The 18,747-nt window shown below is 36.9% G+C and overlaps 1 pseudogene; it reads left to right on the top strand.

The window, feature by feature from the left end:
- Positions 1–15,585, top strand: part of LOC100461735 (zinc finger Ran-binding domain-containing protein 2-like) — a 33,756-nt pseudogene extending 18,171 nt beyond the window's left edge.
- Positions 15,586–18,747: the final 3,162 nt, after the last annotated feature.

Genomic DNA, 18,747 nt, shown 5'->3' with positions numbered 1-18,747 from the left:
GGCCTTTTGGAGGGTGGAGGATGGAACAAGGGAAAAGATCAGGAAAAATAACTAATGGGTACTAGGCTTAATACCTGGGTGATGAAATCATCTGTACAACAAACCCCCATGACACAAGTTTACCTATGTAACAAACCTGCATATCCTGCACATGTACCCCTGAACTTAAGATAAAAGTTAAAAAAAGAAAGAAACAAGAAAAAAAAAAAAACTAAAAATAATATGTATTGGCTTTTGCTGAACATATGTGTTTTTCTCCCCTCCTTCCAAATGCCCCATTTAAAATGTCAGTAAAAGAATACAAATTGTAATAAATTTGTCACCGCACCAAAGATGAGAGGAATAGGCCTTACCACATTTAAATATATGTGCATTTCTGGATTTGGAAAGGCACATACATTTTATTGGTGGATAAACCACATCAAAACTTACTTCCAAGTACAGACACAGGAGAAAGCTACAGAATAGACGGAATTTCATAAAACGGCTGCAAATTCAGGGTAAGCAGGTACAAGGAGTAACAAGTGGAATGATTATTAAAATGACTGTTTTGGGGCGCTTTAACCAGTCAGGCCCTCTTTATGTGCAGTTATGAAATTTAACCTTCAATTATAATGAGATCTAAATTACAAAAAAATAAGACAGGAATCCTAAAAATATCCACTTATTTTAACAGGAATGGAACTTCACAGTAAAACACTCCTCATTTTGGAATGAGGGGTGGGAGTACCTGCTCACTTTTCAGCTACAAACTATAAAGCAAAGGCAGTCTGTCAATGATATACTCTGTCTGCATACAGAGAGCTGATGGTGATCTCTTTCATTCAGAGAAGGAAACCATTGAGGAAACATATATATGTAAACACACAGGAAACCTATGCTACTTAGTCATTAATTCATATATATGAATGAGCAACTAAGAATCTGTAGGTATTTGAGAAAAAAAACATTTTTTTTTTCTTTTTGGTAGGACCAACATGAACTAATGGAATAATTAGTCTTAGAAGAATCATGTAAAATCTAAAGAACAAAAGATAAAAATTCTATCCTTGGAAACATTTAAGAAATAATACAACTGATAAAATGAGAGCAGGCTGCTATGAAAAAGAAGCAAATATACAATAAAGGTATCTTGGAAATTAAAAATTATAAATACCAAACTAGGAAATGTCAATCAAGGAGTTAGAAGAAAAAATTGAGGCACAGGCAAAAATAATGGAACAAAATATCTGAGATAGAAAATATAAATTTATAAAATCAATGCAAGTGTTCCAATATTTGTTTGTAAATTTGGATGAATTAAAAAAAGCTACTAATAAAACAAACAGAGGGTAACAGTCAAACTAAAAATAGAAGAAAGTTTTCTCTGAAAAGGGACCCTAGAATTAAAGAAAGACATATGTTTGCAGATTGAAAGGGACTACAAGGCAGGGATAAAACTCAAACACCAAGAAGAGAATATCTTAAAAGTATGTAATCACCTGACAGGTTTATCTTGCCCCCTGCCCAGAAAAACCAACACACTGAGAACATCAGGTTTTTGTAATAGAGAAAGGGTTTAATAAATGCAGAGCCAGCTAAGTGGAAGGACAGGAGTTTACTATTATTCAAATCAGCCTTCCTGAAAATTCAGAGGCAAGGATCTTTTAAGGATAGTTTGGTGGGCAGGGGTATAGAGTATGGGAAATGCTGATTTTTGGGGTCAGGGATGAAATCATAGGGAGTTGGAGCTTGTCTTCTTGTACTGAATCAGTTCCTGGAAGGGAGCCACAGGACCAGATGAGCCAGTTTATTGGTCGGGGTGGCACCGGCTGGTCTATCAAAATGCATGGTCTGGAAAACACCTCAAACACCAATCTTAGATTTCCTAATAGTGATCTTATCTATGGCAGCAATTGGGAAGGGAAGGTTAGGAATCCTGTGTCTTCTGGCTGCATGACTCCGAAGTTATAATTTCTAATCTTGTGGCCAATTTGTTAGTTTTGCAAAGGAGATTTGATCCCCAAGCAAGGAGGAGGTTTGTTTTGGGAAAGGGCTGTTATCATTTTGTTTTAAAGGTAAACTATAAATTCCTCCCATAGTCAGCTTGACGTATGTCCAGGAATGAACAAGGGCAGCTTGGAGGTTAGAAGCAAAATGGAGTCGGTTAGGTCAGATCTCTTTCACTGTCACAATTTTTCTATGTCAAATTTCTCACACCGTCGTAATTTTTGCAAAGATGGTTCTATATATGCCAAGATAAAATATATATAATTTACAAAGAAATATAAATCAGATTTGCATCAGAGTTCTCAGTGGTTACACTGAAGTTAGAAGAGAGTAAAACAATGTATTGAGGTTCTGAGGGAAAATGATTTTGTACTTGAAATTTGATACCTAGATAAACTAGCATTTATATACAGGGATAATGAAGATATCTTAAGACATACAAAAATCATAAAATATATCAGTAACACACCATTTATAAAAGACTGACTTGAGGTTGTACCCAAGTAAAATTTTAAAAGAAGCAAGATAAGGTATCCAAGACACAGTTGACTCAAGCAAGAAGTGTGAACAAAAGATATCATGGGATGAGAATGCAGTGGCCCTACAGTTGGATGGTAATTACACAATTATAGTGTTGTAAATGCTGGTTACAGGCTTTTGATTTTACCTATAAAGTAAAGTTCTGAAGCTTTACCAAACAGGAGTTTTGAATTCTATTACTCTTGCATATATAAGAGATCTAAATTACAAAAAAGATAAGACAGGAATCCTAAAAATATCCACTTATTTTAACAGGAATGGAACTTCACAGTTTCTTCACAGATGACTTCAAGTCATCTAAAATTGATGTGCAGGAATTGCCATCTTTACCATATTGAATCTTTGCATGAATGTACATGACATATCTCCCCTTATATTTAGGTCTTCTTTTATACCTTATAATAAAGACATAAAAGTTATAATAAGGTATTATTATATTTCTCTATAAAGGTCTGAAATGTTTTTAAAAGCTTTATTCTTAAGTATTTTTATTGGTAAATATTATTTTTAAATAACACTTTGATATTTTTTTCCTGTTGGGAATTCAACTGATGTATTTATTGATCCAGTAGCATTACTGAACTCTTATTAATTCCAATAAATTTTATATAGATTTTCTTGCATTTTCTAATTGGAGAATCATTTTGCCTGCAAGTCTTTATAATTTCGTTTCTTTCATTTTTATTCTCTTACTGTATTTTCCTTGTTTTTGTCTTAATGCACTGGCTTGGATGTCTGATGCCATATTGAATAGAAGCATTGAGAGTAGGCATGCTTGTCTCATATTGGATTTAAAATAACAGTTTCTAATGTTTTAACATTAATGATTGTGTTTGCTTCTAGCTTTTTGCTAGATGCCTTTTATTGGGTTAGTGAAGTTACCTTGTATTTGTAGTTTGCTAGGTGATTTTATAGTAAACAAGTATTGGATACCATGAAATATTTTTCTGTATTAAATAATAAGACTATATACTGAATGTCATACATTACATTTATACATTTTCAAATATTAAATAATCAGTCTTTGCATTTAGAATTAGCTGAATTTGATATGATTCTTAAAAACATTTTTAATGCGTCTTAGTATTTAGAACACAGTCGATTCTTGTTATTCACAGTAGTTATTTTCTATAAAGTCACCATGAGCATCAAATTAAGCAAATACTGAACCATTGCTCCTAGCAGAAATACAAGGTTAGGTTTCTGTGAGTCTCTGGAAATATTTTTGTCAATCAATCAATACATAACCTTATTTTATGCATGTTTCTGTTTAAAGACACTTTATTGTCTATATATCGATGATTCACTAACATTGAGTTTAAGGCCAACAGGACTGTAAATCATACCTGAAGAAACTTATCTATATTTACTTCTTAAAGCACACAAAGCTTTTTTTTTTTTTTTGAGTCGGAGCCTTGCTCTGTCGCCCAGGCTGGAGTGCAGTCGTGCGATCTAGGCTCACTATAAGCTCCTCCTCCCGGGTTCACGCCATTCTCCTGCCTCAGCCTCCCGACTAGCTGGGACTACAGGCGCCTGCCACCACACCCGGCTCATTTCTTTTGTATTTTTAGTAGAGACGGGGTTTCACCGTGTTAGCCAGGCTGGTCTCGATCTCCTGACCTCGTGATCTGCCCACCTCAGCCTCTCAAAGTGCTGGGATTACGGGCTTGAGCCACCGCACCCGGTCAAAGCTTTCTTATACTTGGGAACACTAGACTATACTTTACCTTTATGCTTAGGGGTCAATTTAAACAGTAAACTCACCAATAAAAAACACAAAAATGTGAAAAATGTGGCAGTATATAGACCACTCAAAGAACATTTATTCACAGTATGAGAGCTGAAACAAGAAGCCAGAACACTCTGGGAATATGCATGTTGGATGATGCAAATTTTCCACAGCTCTGTGCATGTCCGTCAATGATCTTGAAAATGCCCTAAATATTGATTCGGATGTTACAGATAAATTTTAGGGAATAAGCAAATTTGCAAAATAGAACCCATGAATAATGAGGATCTACTGTGTTTCCTTTTAGATTTTTTCGTCTATGCTCAGAAGTGAGACTGTCTCCTTCACTGGTTTTGATAATAGGCTTACATTAGATGTATTAAATGAATAGGGGCAAAATTCCCTTTTGTCTTATCTTCTGGAAAAGTTTGCATAATAATTATTATATAATCTTTGAGTTAAAAACATTTTTACATTTGAAAAACTTATACCTAATGTGTCCATATTTCAGGGTACATGTGATAATTTAATACATTCATATAATTTTTTAAAGATTAAATAAGTACAATTGGGACATCCATCAGCTTAAATATTTGCCTTTTCTTTATGCTAGAACCATTCGTATTGTTCTCTTCTAGTTATTTTGAAATATACAATAGATTATTGTATATAATAGTCTCTCTACGGACATATCAAACACTTGGTTTGATTTCTTCTATTAAACTGTATATTTGTACACATTAATCAAACTCTCTCATACTTCCTTCTCTCCTATCCTTCCTGGCCTCTGGTAGCAACCAATCTATTCTCTATCTTCATGAGATTCACTTTTGTAGCTTCCACGTATGAGTGAGAATATATGATATTTGTCTTTCTGTGCTTGGCTTATTTCACTTAACATAATGGCTTCCAGTTCAACCTATGTTGCTGCGAATGGCAGGACTTTATCTTTTTATGGCTGAGTAAAAATTTGTTGTGTATGTATTTCATGATTTCCTTATCCACTCATCCATTGATGGACCCCAAGGTTAATTCAATATTTTGGCTACTGTGAATAGTGCTGCAATAAACATGGCAGTGCAGATATCTCTTCAGTAGACCGAATTTCCTTCTTTTGGTTATATACCCAGTAGTGGAATTACTGGATCATATGATAGTTCTATTTTCAGTTTTTTGAGGAACCTCCATATAGCTTTCCATATTGACTGTGGTAATTTACATTTCCACAAACAGCATATGAACATTTCCCTATTTAAAAATTTTGTTTTTGAAACAAGGTCTTGCTATATTGGCTAGGCTGGTCTTGAAGTCCTGGGTTCAAGTAATTCTTTCATCTCAGCCTCTCCAGTAGCTGGGACTACAGGTGCACACCACTGTGTTCAGCTAAGCATTCCCCTTTCTCCACACACTTGCCAGCATCCATTATTCCTTGTCTTTTTACTTTTAAAATTTATATATATGATATATATATACACACATTGAGATAGGGTTTCAATCTGTTGCCTGTGCTGGAGTTCAATAGTGTGATCATAGCTCACTTCAGCCTTGACCTCCTGGGCTCAAGCAATCCTCCCACCTCAGCCTCCCAAGGAGCTAAGACTACAGGCACATGCCATCATGCCTGGCTAAGTTTTAAATGTTGTTGGAGATAAAATATCACTATGTTGCCCAGGATAGTCTCAAACTCCTGGGCTCAAGTGATTCTCCCACATCAGCCTCCCAAAATGTTGGATTATAGGCATTAACCACCATGTCCAGCTCCCTGTCATTTTATAAAACCCAAGTTTACTTGGGTGACATGATATCTCATTGTGGTTTTAATTTGCATATCTCTGATAATTAGTGATATTGAGCATTTTTTCATATACCTGTTGGCCATTTGTATAACTTCTTTTGATAAATGTCTATTCAGCTCTTTTGCCCATTTTTAAAATTAGATTAGATTATTTGTGTTTTGTTGTTGTTGTTGTTTTGCAGTTGAGTTGTTTGAAATCCTTGTATATTTTGTATATTAATCCCTTTTCAGATGAATAGTTTGTTACTATTTTCTCCCATTCTGAGAGTTGCCTTTTCACTTTGTTGATTGCTTCCTTTGCTGTGCAGAAGCTCTTCAGCTTGATGTAATCTCACTGTTCTATTTTTGCTTTTGTTGCCTGTGCATTTGACATCTTAGCCCTAAATCTTTGCATAGATCTACATCCTGAAGCATTTCCCCAATCTTTTTGTCGAATAGTTTTATAGTTTTAGGTCTTACATTTAAGTCTGTAATCCATTTTTATTTGATATTTGTATATGGTGAGAGTTAAGAGCCTAGTATCATTCTTCTGTATATGGTTACTCGGTTTTCCCAGCACCATTTGTTGAAGAGACTGTCCTTTACTTATTGTATGTTCTTGGCAACTTTGTTAAAAATGAGTTAGCTGTAAAAGCATGAATTTATATCTGGGTTCTCTATTCTGTTCCAGTGGCCTATGTGTCTGTTTTTATGCCAGTACCATGCTGATTTGTTTAAAATAATTTTGTAGTATATCTTGAAGCAGTGTGATGCCTCCAGATCTGTTCCTTTTGCTCAGGATGACTTTGTCTATTTGGAGATCTTTTGTGGTCCCACATAAATTTTGGAATTGCTTTTAAAAGAAATTCTGTGAAAAGTGTCATTAATATTGATAAGGATTTCATTTAATTTGTAAACTGCTTTGGGTAGTATTGTCATTTTAACTATATTATTGCTTTCAGTTAAGGATCATGGAATATCTTTCCATTGTTTTTGTGTCCTCTTCAATTTCTTGCACCACTGTTTTACAATTTTCCTTGTGTAGTACTTTCACATGTTTGGTTAAGTTGATTCCTATATATTTATTTTATATTCTTTGTAGCTATTGTAGATGGGATTGCTTTTTTGATTTCCTATTCAGATTGCTTGTGTTGACGTATACAAATACTACTGATTTTTGTTGGTTGATTTTGTATCCTAAAACTTTATTGAATTTGTTTATCAGTTATAACCGTTTTTTGGTGGAATCTTTAGGTTTTACTAAATATAAGATAATGCCATCTACAAACAAGGCTATTTTGACTTCTTCCTTTTTAATTTGGATGCCCTCTATTTGTTGTTCTTGGCTAATTTCTCTGGGTAAGACTCCAAGGATTCTGTTGAATAAAAGTGGTTAAAGTGGGAACCTTTATCTTTTTCTAGATCTTAGAGGGAAGGCTTTCCATTTTTCCCCATTCAGTATGATGTTTGCTAGGAATTTGTCATATATATATACACATATATATACACACATATATATACACACATATATACACACATATGTATATATACATATATGTATATATATGTGTTTATATATATGTGTGTATATATATGTGTATATATATATACATGCCTTTATTGTTTTGAGGTATCTTCCTTATATACCCAGTTTGTTGAAGGCTTTTATCATAAAGAGATGTTGAATTTTATCAAGTGCTTTTTCAGCATCTATTGGAATAATCATATGGCTTTTGTTCTTGATTCTGTTAATGTGATATATCACGTTTACTGTGTTGCATATGTTGAACCATTCTTATATTCCTGGGATGAATCTCAATTGATTATGGTGAATGATGTTTTTAATGTGCTGTTGAATTTGGTTGGCTAGTATTTTGTTGAGGATTTTTGCATCAATGTTCTTCAGGGGTATTGGACAATAGGTTTAGAGTGTGTGTGTGTGTGTGTGTGTGTGTGTGTGTGTGTGTCCTCGTCCTGTGTATCCGTGCAATGCTGGTGAGTCTGGAAGTATTCCCCACTCTTCAATTTCTTTTGAAGAGTTTCAGTAGAATTGGCATTAGTGGTTCTTTAATTATTTGGTGAATTCAGCAGTGAAACCATCAGGTCCTGAGCTTTTCTTTGATGGGAGACTTTTTGTTATGGCTTTGATAACACTACTCATCTTTGGTTTGTTCAGGTTCTCTATTTCTTAATGATTCAATATTGGTAGGCTGCGTGTGTCCAGGAATTTATACATTTCTTGTAGGTTTTCGAGTTTGTTGGGATATAGTTGTTCATAATAGTCTCTAATGATTCTTTGTACTTGCTAACATGGTCTCAGTTGTTATGTCTCCCTTTTTGTTTCTGATTTTATTTATTTGGGTCTTCTCTATTTTTTCTTAGTTAATCCAGCTAAAAGTTTGTGAATTTTCTTTATCTTTTCAAAACACCAACTTTTTATTTCATTAATCTTTTGTATTTTTTTAGTCTCCAATTGTATTTATTTCTGCTCTGATCTTTAATGTTTCTTTTCTTCTGCTAATTTTTGGGTCTGTGTTTTTCTTGGTTTGCTAGTTCCTTGAGATACATTGTTAGGTTGGTTATTTGAAGTCATTCTACTTTTTTAATATAGGCATTTATTGCTATATACATCCCTCTTAGTCCTGCTTTTGGTATATCTCACAGATTTTGGTATGTTTTATTTCCATTTTTATTTGTTGCGAGACATTTTAAAATTTTCTTCTTGATTTGTTCATTGACCTGTTGGTCATTTCAGAGCTTGTTGTTCAATTTTTATGTGTTAGCATTGTTTCAAAGTTCCTCTTATTATTGATTTCTAGTATTCCATTGTGGTCAGAAAATATATTTGATATGATTCCAACGTTTTTGAATTTGTTGAGACTTGTTTTGTGGCCTAAGGTATGGTCTATTCTAGAGAATGTCCCATATGCTGATAAAAAGAATGTGTATTCTGCAGCAACTGGGAGAAATGTTCTGTAAATGTCAGTTTGTACTATTTGGTCTAGTGCGTAGTTTAATTTTAATGTTTCTTTGTTGATTTTCTGTCTGATTGATCGGTCTATTACTCAGAGTGGAGTATTGAAGGCCACACTATTATTGCATTGCAGTCTATCTCTCTGATTTAGACCTATTAATGTTTGCTTTATATACTTAGAATCTCCAGTTTTGAGTGTACAGACATTTATAGTTGTTATATCCTCTTGCTGAATTGAACCCTTTATCTTTATATAATGACAGTCTTTATCTCTTTTACAATTTTTGATTTTTAGTCTGTTTTTTTTTTCTTATATAATATAGCTACTCCTGCTCTTTTTTGGTTTCCAGTTGCAAGGAATACCTTTTTCTACCTGTTCATTTTCAGCCTATGTGTTTCTTTATAGATCAAGTGAGTTTCTAGTAGGAAGCACACCATTGTGTCTTTTTCCTTTACGCATTCTCCCACTCTGTGCCTTTTAATTGGGGAATTAAATAAATTTACATTCAACGTTATTACTGATAAGTAAGGACTTACTACTGCCACTTTGTTGCTTGTTTTCTGGTTCTTCTTTTTCTTCTTTCCTTTTATATTGTCTTCCTTTGGGGTTAGGTGATTTTTTTTTGGTAGTAGGTTTTAATTTTTATTAAATCTATCATAGATTTTGCATTTTGCTTGCATGAACCTTACTGAGAACATCTTATTAATGTAACAAGTTATTTTGCTGGGTGTGGTGGCTCACTCCCACAATCCCAGCACTTTGCGAGACTGAGGTGAGAGGACTGCTTGAGTCCTGGAGTTTGAGACCAGGTTGGGCAACACAACGAGATCACATCTTTACAAAAAAAAAAAATTTGCCAAGTGTCAGGGCACATGCTTGTACTCCCAGCTACTGGGAGGACTGATGGGGAAGGATCACTTGAATCCAGGAAGTTGAGGCTGCAGTGAGCCATGTTCATGCCACTGCACTCCAGGCTGGGTGACAGAGTGAGATCCTGGCTCAAAAACAAACAAACACACAAAGTTATTTTAAAGAGCTAACGACTCTTCATACTTCTTCATTCTTTTTTTCTTTTTCTGCTCTGACTCTGTATTTTCAAATATTCTATCTTCAAATTCACTGATTTTTTTTTTCTGCCTGATTCATTCTGCTGTTGAAAGCCTCTAATTTTCAGCTCAGCAAATGCATATCTAATTTCCTAGATTTCTGTTTGACCTTTTAAAAATTATTTCTATCTCTGTTAAATTTCTTTGATAAATTTCTGAATTACTTTTTGTGTTATCTTGGAAATCAGTGAGTTTCCTTAAAACCGCTTTTTTTTTGGGTGTATATCCAATAATGGGATTGCTGGGTCAAATGGTATTTCTAGTTCTAGATCCTTGAGGAATCGCCACACTGTCGTCCACAATGGTTGAACTAGTTTACACTCCCACCAACAGTGTAAAAGCATTCCTTACCCAAAAGATTATAAATCATTCTACTATAAAGACACATGCACACGTATGTTTATTGTGGCACTGTTTACAATAGCAAAGACTTGGAACCAACCCAAATGCCCATCAATGATAGACTGGATAAAGAAAATGTGGCACATATATACCATGAAATACTATGCAGCCATAAAAAAGAATGAGTTCATGTCCTTTGCTGGGACATGGATGAAGTTGGAAACCATCATTCTCAGCAAACTAACACAAGAACAGAAAACCAAACACTGCATGTTCTCACTCATAAGTGGGAGTTGAACAATGAGAATACATGGACACGGGGGGTGGGGTGCATCACACACCTGGGCCTGTTGGAGGGTGGAGGCCTGGGGGAGGGATAGCATTAGGAGAAATACCTAAGGTAGATGCCAGGTTGATGGGTGCAGCAAACTACCATGGCATGTGTATACCTATGTAACAAACCTGCAAGTTCTGCACATGTACCCCAGAACTTAAAGTATAATTTTTAAAAACCCCGCTATTTTTAATTCTTGTTTAGGTAATTTACATATTGCCATCTCATTAGGGTCAGTCACTGATTCCTTGCTCTTTCCGTCTGTTGAGGTCATAGTTCCCTGTTTGCCATTGTTTCTTGTGGTTGTATATCTATGTCTTTGAATTGAAGGACTAGTTATTTATTCCGGTCTGTCTTGTTTTGGTATTTATTAGATATTTTTTCTTAGATGTTGTTTGTAATTTATCTACTGATTTTTTAAAAATTTTTCTACTAGTTTTTCTTTTTCTTTTTGGCATTAGATGGCTCTTGAATCCCAGGTTTTCCTTGGTTCTAGTAAACAGAGTGCAGCAGCCTGTCCTGAATGGAATGAGTGTCATACCAAACAAAATATAGTGGTATTGTGGGAAGGCTGGCTTGGGGGTTCCTGCCCAGGGGACCTGTGGAACAAACCTCCTACGACATGATGCTGCTGAATAGCTACTGTAATTTACTATCTCCTCTGGCCAAGTTATAGAGCAGAAATTCCAAGGTTGGGGATGGCAGTCCTGCCTTCCCTCTTTGTCTCTGGCTATCCTCGAGGATATTTCTCAATTCTGGTACTCTCAAATGCTTCTTGTGGTTTGAGGCAGGGATAGGTCTCCTTTCAGCATATTCAAGATGGTGAGGAAGCTGGTTGTCCACCTTGATCTCACTTTTTCCAGTGGAGAAACTGTGAGTCAGAGGAAATTTTCCATGCACTTGGTGTTGGGAAAATTGGGAGGAGGGTCACTGAAGATGTGGAAATGTGCTTATTTTACTGTCTGCTTGGATTTTTTTTTGTGTTTTTTACTTCTCTGTGACTTCAGGAACTGACCATACCCATATTTGAGTTTTGGGATATTGCTGGTGATAATCTCAGCACTGTATATTCATTTTTGCTTTTCTGTGGGGGGATAATGAAGCCAGCTTACATCAATGCCATCATTTTTTCATGATCTTTGAGTTTTTATGTAATTCACCTATAAAAATGCCTGCCTAAAGAAGTGTAGTGGGTTGTTAGTTTGTTTTTGGGTAGATTTCAAAGTACAAATATAAGATTTTTAAGTAGCTTTATGTGTAGTAGTAGCTTCTTTTCTGTTGGTTTGGGAAAATCACATACTTTAGAAAATTGGTTTTTTATTTTATTTTTTTAAAAAAATTTTGGGATGGGGTCTCACTCTGTCACCCAGGCTGGAGTGCAGTGGCACAGTCTTGGCTCATTTAACCTTTGCCTCCCAGACTCAAGTGATCCTCCCATCTCAGCCTCCCGAGTAGCTGGGACCACAGAGGGGCACCACCACGCCCAGCTAATTTTTTTTATTTTTGGTAGAGACAGGGTTTCACCATGTTGCCCAGGCTGGTCTCGAACTCCTGAGCTCAAGCAATCTACCTGCCTTGGCAAAGTGCTGGGATTACAAGTGTGAGCCTGTGTGTTTTAAAAGATTTTTGTATAAAGTTGTTCGTGCTCTCCTATAATTATGTTCTAGTTTTCTTTTATAGTAGATTTTTATTTTGCCTTTTAATCCTCAAAATTATTAGAGTTGTAGAAGGATTAAAAATTAGCCCAACATTTAGTATGAAAGTATTTAAATATAAACCTAATAAAAATAACAAATAGTGCTATAGTACATTTATGAATTTCCAATCTTGATCTTTCTGGGTTGTCATGCTATAAAACACTGCATAAGGTTTTTTACGCCTTTTTGAAAACTATGTAGCACTTATAGCAAAATGATTACAGCATATCAAAAAATTTCATATTTTAAAAATATATATATTCTCTTGTGTGTTAGATGTTAAAAACAAATAACCAAAGAATATATTCTTTATTCTAGAGAAGGGGCTAAGGAAATATGAATTAATTCAAGTTGATTTTATCTACTTTCTATAAATCTTGATTAGTAATTTATAAATTACATATGGACTATGATATTTCTCATTCTATTATGGAGTAAAATAAAGTAAATTTAGCGTCTCTTGGGAAGAAAGAGAAGTTAAAGGTTTGTCTTCTTTTTTTTCAAGTATTTACAATGAGTATTGGAGAAGATTTTAATAAACATACAAAGAATGTAAGGTGGTATTTTGTAGTGTCTAAGAACATAATGTCAGGCTGGGCGTGGTGGCTCATGCCTGTAATCCCGGCACTTTGGGAGGCCGAGGCGGGTGAATCACGAGGTCAGGAGTTCGAGACCAGCCTGGCCAACATGGTGAAACCCTGTCTCTACTAAAAATACAAAAATTAGCTAGGCGTGGTGGCAGGTGCCTGTAATCCTAGCTACTCAGGAGGCTGAGGCAAGAGAATTGTTTGAACCCAGGAGGTGGAGTTTGCAGTGAGCCGAGATCATGTTATTGCACTCCAGCATGGGTGACAGGGTGAGGCTCCGTCTCAAAAAAAAAAAAAAAAAAAAAGGACGTAATGTCAAACCGGACTACCTCTGTTGTATTCCTGACCAGGTTACTTCTAGACTAATTTTCCTTGTGTAAATTACTTAATTGGACCTAATGTAATCATATAATTGGAATCTACACTACTTATTAATTTGCAAATTTTATTTATTTTTAAAATATCAGCTAGGACCCTTGGATTACCAAATCTAATCTCTGAAAATCTCCCCCAAAGGCAGTTAATATTCCAGGCAAAACTATAATATTAAATATTATGTGAACTTAATCAAAGAATTGCATCCAATTTCCTTTCATTAGAAAAAAATACATAAAATTAATCAAAAAGATTATATTAAATTTTTACCGACTAATTCCCTGAAAATGCTGCAGTTAATAAGATGACTTAAAAAGGTTGACTCTCATTATTTAAAAACGTCAATTTAATGACTTAGTGTATAAATATTATCAAATATTTCCACCATATATATTTCAGTTCTGCATATGGAATATATAAACTAACAGAGAGGGTTACCACCTTATGCTCCACCTTTCAAGGGGAAGAGCACCGACTATGGATGGTAGGAAGACAGTGAAATAGTCTAATCAAGCAGCAATATTGTACCCAAATATCAAGTGAATTTATTATATCCCAATGGCAACTAATTTTTTCATGGAGAAAATTGTGTCAGAAGTATATTTCAAAGTGCATACGGTCAATTTAGTGCCAAAACTTTAGATATGATCTAGTTGTTGTTAAAGATACCATTGATTCAATCAGAAGAGGTCTATCACAAGCTATAAGATTATATTGTTAGCAAAAATCCAAAATAGGATCTAAGCAAAGCAAATAGATAGGACAGTATATTGTTTCATTCAAAATCAGAATTTGAAAGTCTGTAATAGAAAACCACGAAAGTACAAGTCATTACCTGGAGATGATAAGGAAAATGAAAAGATGAATAATCAAAATTATCTCCAGAAAGGGGAAGTTATGGTATAATTGTATGAGGGTGAGCACTGAAAATAGAAAAATACAACTTGACCAAATTTTATGAATATCATTTCATGAAAACAAAAACATAATTTGTAAAAGCAACTATTAATAATATTAATAATAGTAATAATTAAAAAGAAAACGACAGGCCAAGATGATGAAAGCTGGGGGCACTGAAATAGGAAAAATGTTTACAGAAAATAGCTGATGCCTATTTAATGCTAATGACTGGCAAGGTATAACTTGCAGTAATGTGAATTCGACCAGAAGATCAGAGTGTAACATGTAATACTCCAAAGTATGCTAAATTAGAAGAAAGAACAGATATGTTGGTGGCTTTAATAAAAGATAATGTTGGCTGGGCGCGGTGGCTCATGCCTGTAACCCCAGCACTTTGGGAGGCTAAGGTAGGCAGATCACGAGGTCAAGAGGTCGAGACCGTCCTGGCCAACATGTTGAAACCCTGTCTCTACTAAAAATACAAAAATTAGTCGAGCGTGGTGGCATACACCTGTAGTCCCAGCTACTCAGGAGGCTGAGGCAGGAGAATCGCTCGAACCCAGGAGACGGAGGTTGCAGTGAGCCGAGATCGCGCCACTGCACTCCAGCCTGGGTGACAAGGGCAAAACTCCGTCTCCAAAAAAAAAAAAAGATAATGTTGAATATATAGAATAAGAAGAATCTGAAGGTAAATACGATGAGTTTGGATATAAAAAGAAAAAATGCAGAGGGAAACCTGTTGGTCCTGCATCTATATGAAAGGAGGTTGAAGTAAAGAATCAAAGGGAGAAGAAGAGGATGAGGACAAAGATCTTTCTAAATATAAATTAGATGAAGATGAGGATGAAGATGATGCTGATCTCTCAAAATATAATATTGATGTCAGTGAAGAAGATGATAGTAATAAAAAGAAATCTAATAGAAAAAGTCACTCAATGTCTCAATCTTCACATTCACTGTCTTCATCATGTTCATTGTCCCTTTCAAATTCAAGGTCTAGGTCCAGGTTCCCTTCAAGAAGTTCTAGTTCATAGTCAAGATCTTGTTTCAGTTCCAGAGAACATTTAAGATCCTCTGGGTTGAAATTAAGATCCAGTTCCAGGTCCCACAGGGGCTCACTAAACAACCCTGAGCCCATGGCCAACCCTTACAGAACACCATTACTTTACCCAAGCACCACAGGTCATCTTCTGGATCATTCCATTCTGGTTCCCATTCAAGTTCAAAAAAGAAATGAGGGGTTAAAATGTATATCTTAATGAAATCTAATACAGTGCATGGAGCACATTTTTAAGGAAGTTGGTGTTTTTGATGGTCAGAAGTGCTAAATCTGCTAGTAGAGGTGCATGCCTTTCATCATGTTTCAGAACAATACAGCTGTGTTTATTTGTGAAGTTGAAAGTAAATAGCATTCTGTTAATAAGCCATAATGTCCCAAAATAGATGCTCTGTCATTCATGGTTTACAACCATTTGCTTCATTTAAAATCATCTCAGCTGTAACAAAGTATTGTTTCCTAATTAAACTCATTTTTCTCATTTCCACATATATCGTGTTTACTGGCTAAGACAAAATTATCTGGGCTTGCTTGAACTTTTGGGCATGGAGGCAAAACTGGTAAACTAGTTGGAAACAACATGTTTATGTTACTCTGGGAAAAGAAGTCAACCTGTTTATGTTGTTAACCTATGTCAAAGTGATTCTTACCAAAAAAGTTAAACTAAGTTGTAAAGCAGCCAACTGGAAATGGGTTTATTTTGAAATTTGCTGTACTAAGGGTGCCATGGAATCATTGTCTTTATCAAGCTTTACTTTTTTTTTGCACCACTACATTTAATGGAAAAGAATCGTGTGACTTGCAGAAGGAGAAAGGTGTGATTCATTTTCCTTTTCTCCTGTTTTTTTTTTTTTTTTGGAGACAGTGTCTCACTCTTGTTGCCCAGGCTGGAGTGCAATGGCACAGTCTCGGCTCACCGCAACCTCCACCTCCCAGGATCAAGCAATTCTCTTACCTCAGCCTCCCGAGTAGCCGGGATTACAGGCGTGCACCACCACGCCTGGCTAATTTTGTATTTTTAGTAGAGATGGGGCTTCTCCATGTTGGTCAGGTTGGTCTTGAACTCCCGACCTGAGGTAATCCGCCCACCTCGGCCTCACAAAGTGCTGGGATTACAGGTGTGAGCCACTGCACCCGGCCTCATTTTCCTTTCTGACACATAATTAGGGGCAAGAAAGAAAGTCTAACAGTTTATCTCTTTTGATATGGTCAGTTGATAAGAACAACGTCTTATCTAAACATGTTTATCAATATTTTAAGAAGGTTTGTGTGATATTCTTTTAAATCTAGTTATCAAATGTTATAGGGTAGAAAAGGCGAAATCATAGTTAATGAGCAAATTGAAGTAAACTTTTGAAGTATATTTCTCTTTTGATGGAAGGCCAATGGAGACACTGTGAATTTAAGTGATGATTTACTTCAAGATGTTTAACTATAAACACACCACATGAAATTTTCTTCTGGATAACAAATGAATGCCTCTCTCTGCATGATGTAAGCAAAAATTGTTATTTTTCCTATTCATCTGAGACTAATTTATGGCTTAAAATGCTTTCAGAGTTTATTTCTCAAAATTAAAATCTGGTCACATGAAGAAAACACATGTTTTTCTTTGTTTCCTTTTTAGTGTAATTTTAATGACATTATTACATGATGGCCTATGGTGGCATTACCACATTTCATTAGCTCTATTCCAGACCACTATGATCTTAAGCAAAATGCTTAAGATTGTCTAACATCCATGAGTAACATAATTTGGAGATAATAAATTTTGTTTATTATTTCAAGTGATAGACTTCATGTCATCACTGTTAATCACCATTTTTACCCTAGAATGGTAGTGTACATTTTGAATTCTGAATAAGTGAATTAACATATACTTGATATAGTGCTTTTTAGTATCATATATGCACATATATACACTTTGTTTTACAGGTATCCCCAGATACTTGATTTTTGCTTTCTACTCAGCTGTGTTTGAGATTATTTCCTCTCAGCTAGTGGTACTGAGAGGTGACAGCATGCTGGCAGTCCTCACAGCCCTCGCTCGCTCTCGGCACCTCCTCTGCCTGGGCTCCCACTTTGGCGCACTTGAGGAGCCCTTCAGCCCACTGCTGCACTGTGGGAGCCCTTTTCTGGGCTGGCCAAGGCCGGAGCCCACTCCCTCAGCTTGCAGGGAGGTGTGGAGGGAGAGACGCGAGCGGGAACCGGGGCTGCGTGCGGCGCTTGTGGGCCAGCTGGAGTTCCGGGTGGGCGTGGGCTTGGCGGCCCCGCACTCAGAGCAGCCTGCCGGCCCTGCTGGCCCCGGGCAATGAGGGACTTAGCACCCGGGCCAGCGGCTGCGGAGGGTGTACTGGGTCCCCCAGCAGTGCCAGCCCACCGGTGCTGCGCTCGATTTCTCGCCTAGCCTTAGCTGCCTTCCCACAGGGCAGGCCTTGGGACTGCAGCCCGCCATGCCTGAGCCTTCCTCCGCCTCCGTGGGTTCCTGTGCAGCCCAAGCCTCCCGAGGAATGCTGCCCCCTGCTCCACGGCGCCTAGTCCCATCGACCGCCCAAGGGCTGAGGAGTGTGAGTGCATTGCGCGGGACTGGCAGGCAGCTCCATCTGCAGCCCTGGTGTGGGATCCACTGGGTGAAGCCAGCTGGGCTCCTGAGTCTGGTGGGGATGTGGAGAGTCTTTATGTCTAGCTCAGGGATTGTAAACACACCAATCAGCATCCTGTGTCTAGCTCAGGGTTTGTGAGTGCACCAATGGACACTCTGTATCTAGCTGCTCTGGTGGGGCCTTGGACAACCTCTATGTCTAGCTCAGGGATTGTAAATACACTAATCGACACTCTGTATCTAGCTGCTCTGGTGGGGCCTTGGAGAACCTTTATGTCTGGCTCAGGGATTGTAAATACACCAATCGGCACTCTGTATCTAGCTCAAGGTTTGTAAACACACCAATCAGCACCCTGTGTCTACCTCAGGGTTTGTGAGTGCACCAATTGACACTCTGTATCTAGCTGCTCTGGTGGGGCCTTGGAGAACCTGTGTGTCCATACTCTGTATCTAACTAATCTGATGGGGACATGGAGAACCTTTGTATCTAGCTGAGGGATTGTAAACGCACCAATCAGCGCCCTGTCAAAACAGGCCACTGGGCTCTACCAATCAGCAGGATGTGGGTGGGGCCCGATAAGAGAATAAAAGCAGGCTGCCCCGGCCAGCATTGGCAACCCACTAGGGTCCCCTTCCACACTGTGGCAGCTTTGTTTTTTTGCTCTTTGCAATAAATCTTGCTACTGCTCACTCTTTGGGTCCACACTGCTTGTATGAGCTGTAACACTCACCGGGAAGGT

This window comes from Pongo abelii, chromosome X (genome assembly GCF_028885655.2).
Source record: "Pongo abelii isolate AG06213 chromosome X, NHGRI_mPonAbe1-v2.0_pri, whole genome shotgun sequence".
Classification (NCBI taxonomy): domain Eukaryota; kingdom Metazoa; phylum Chordata; class Mammalia; order Primates; family Hominidae; genus Pongo; species Pongo abelii.
Note: the sequence above shows the minus strand (reverse complement) of the source record. Positions and strands in the feature narration are given on the sequence as shown.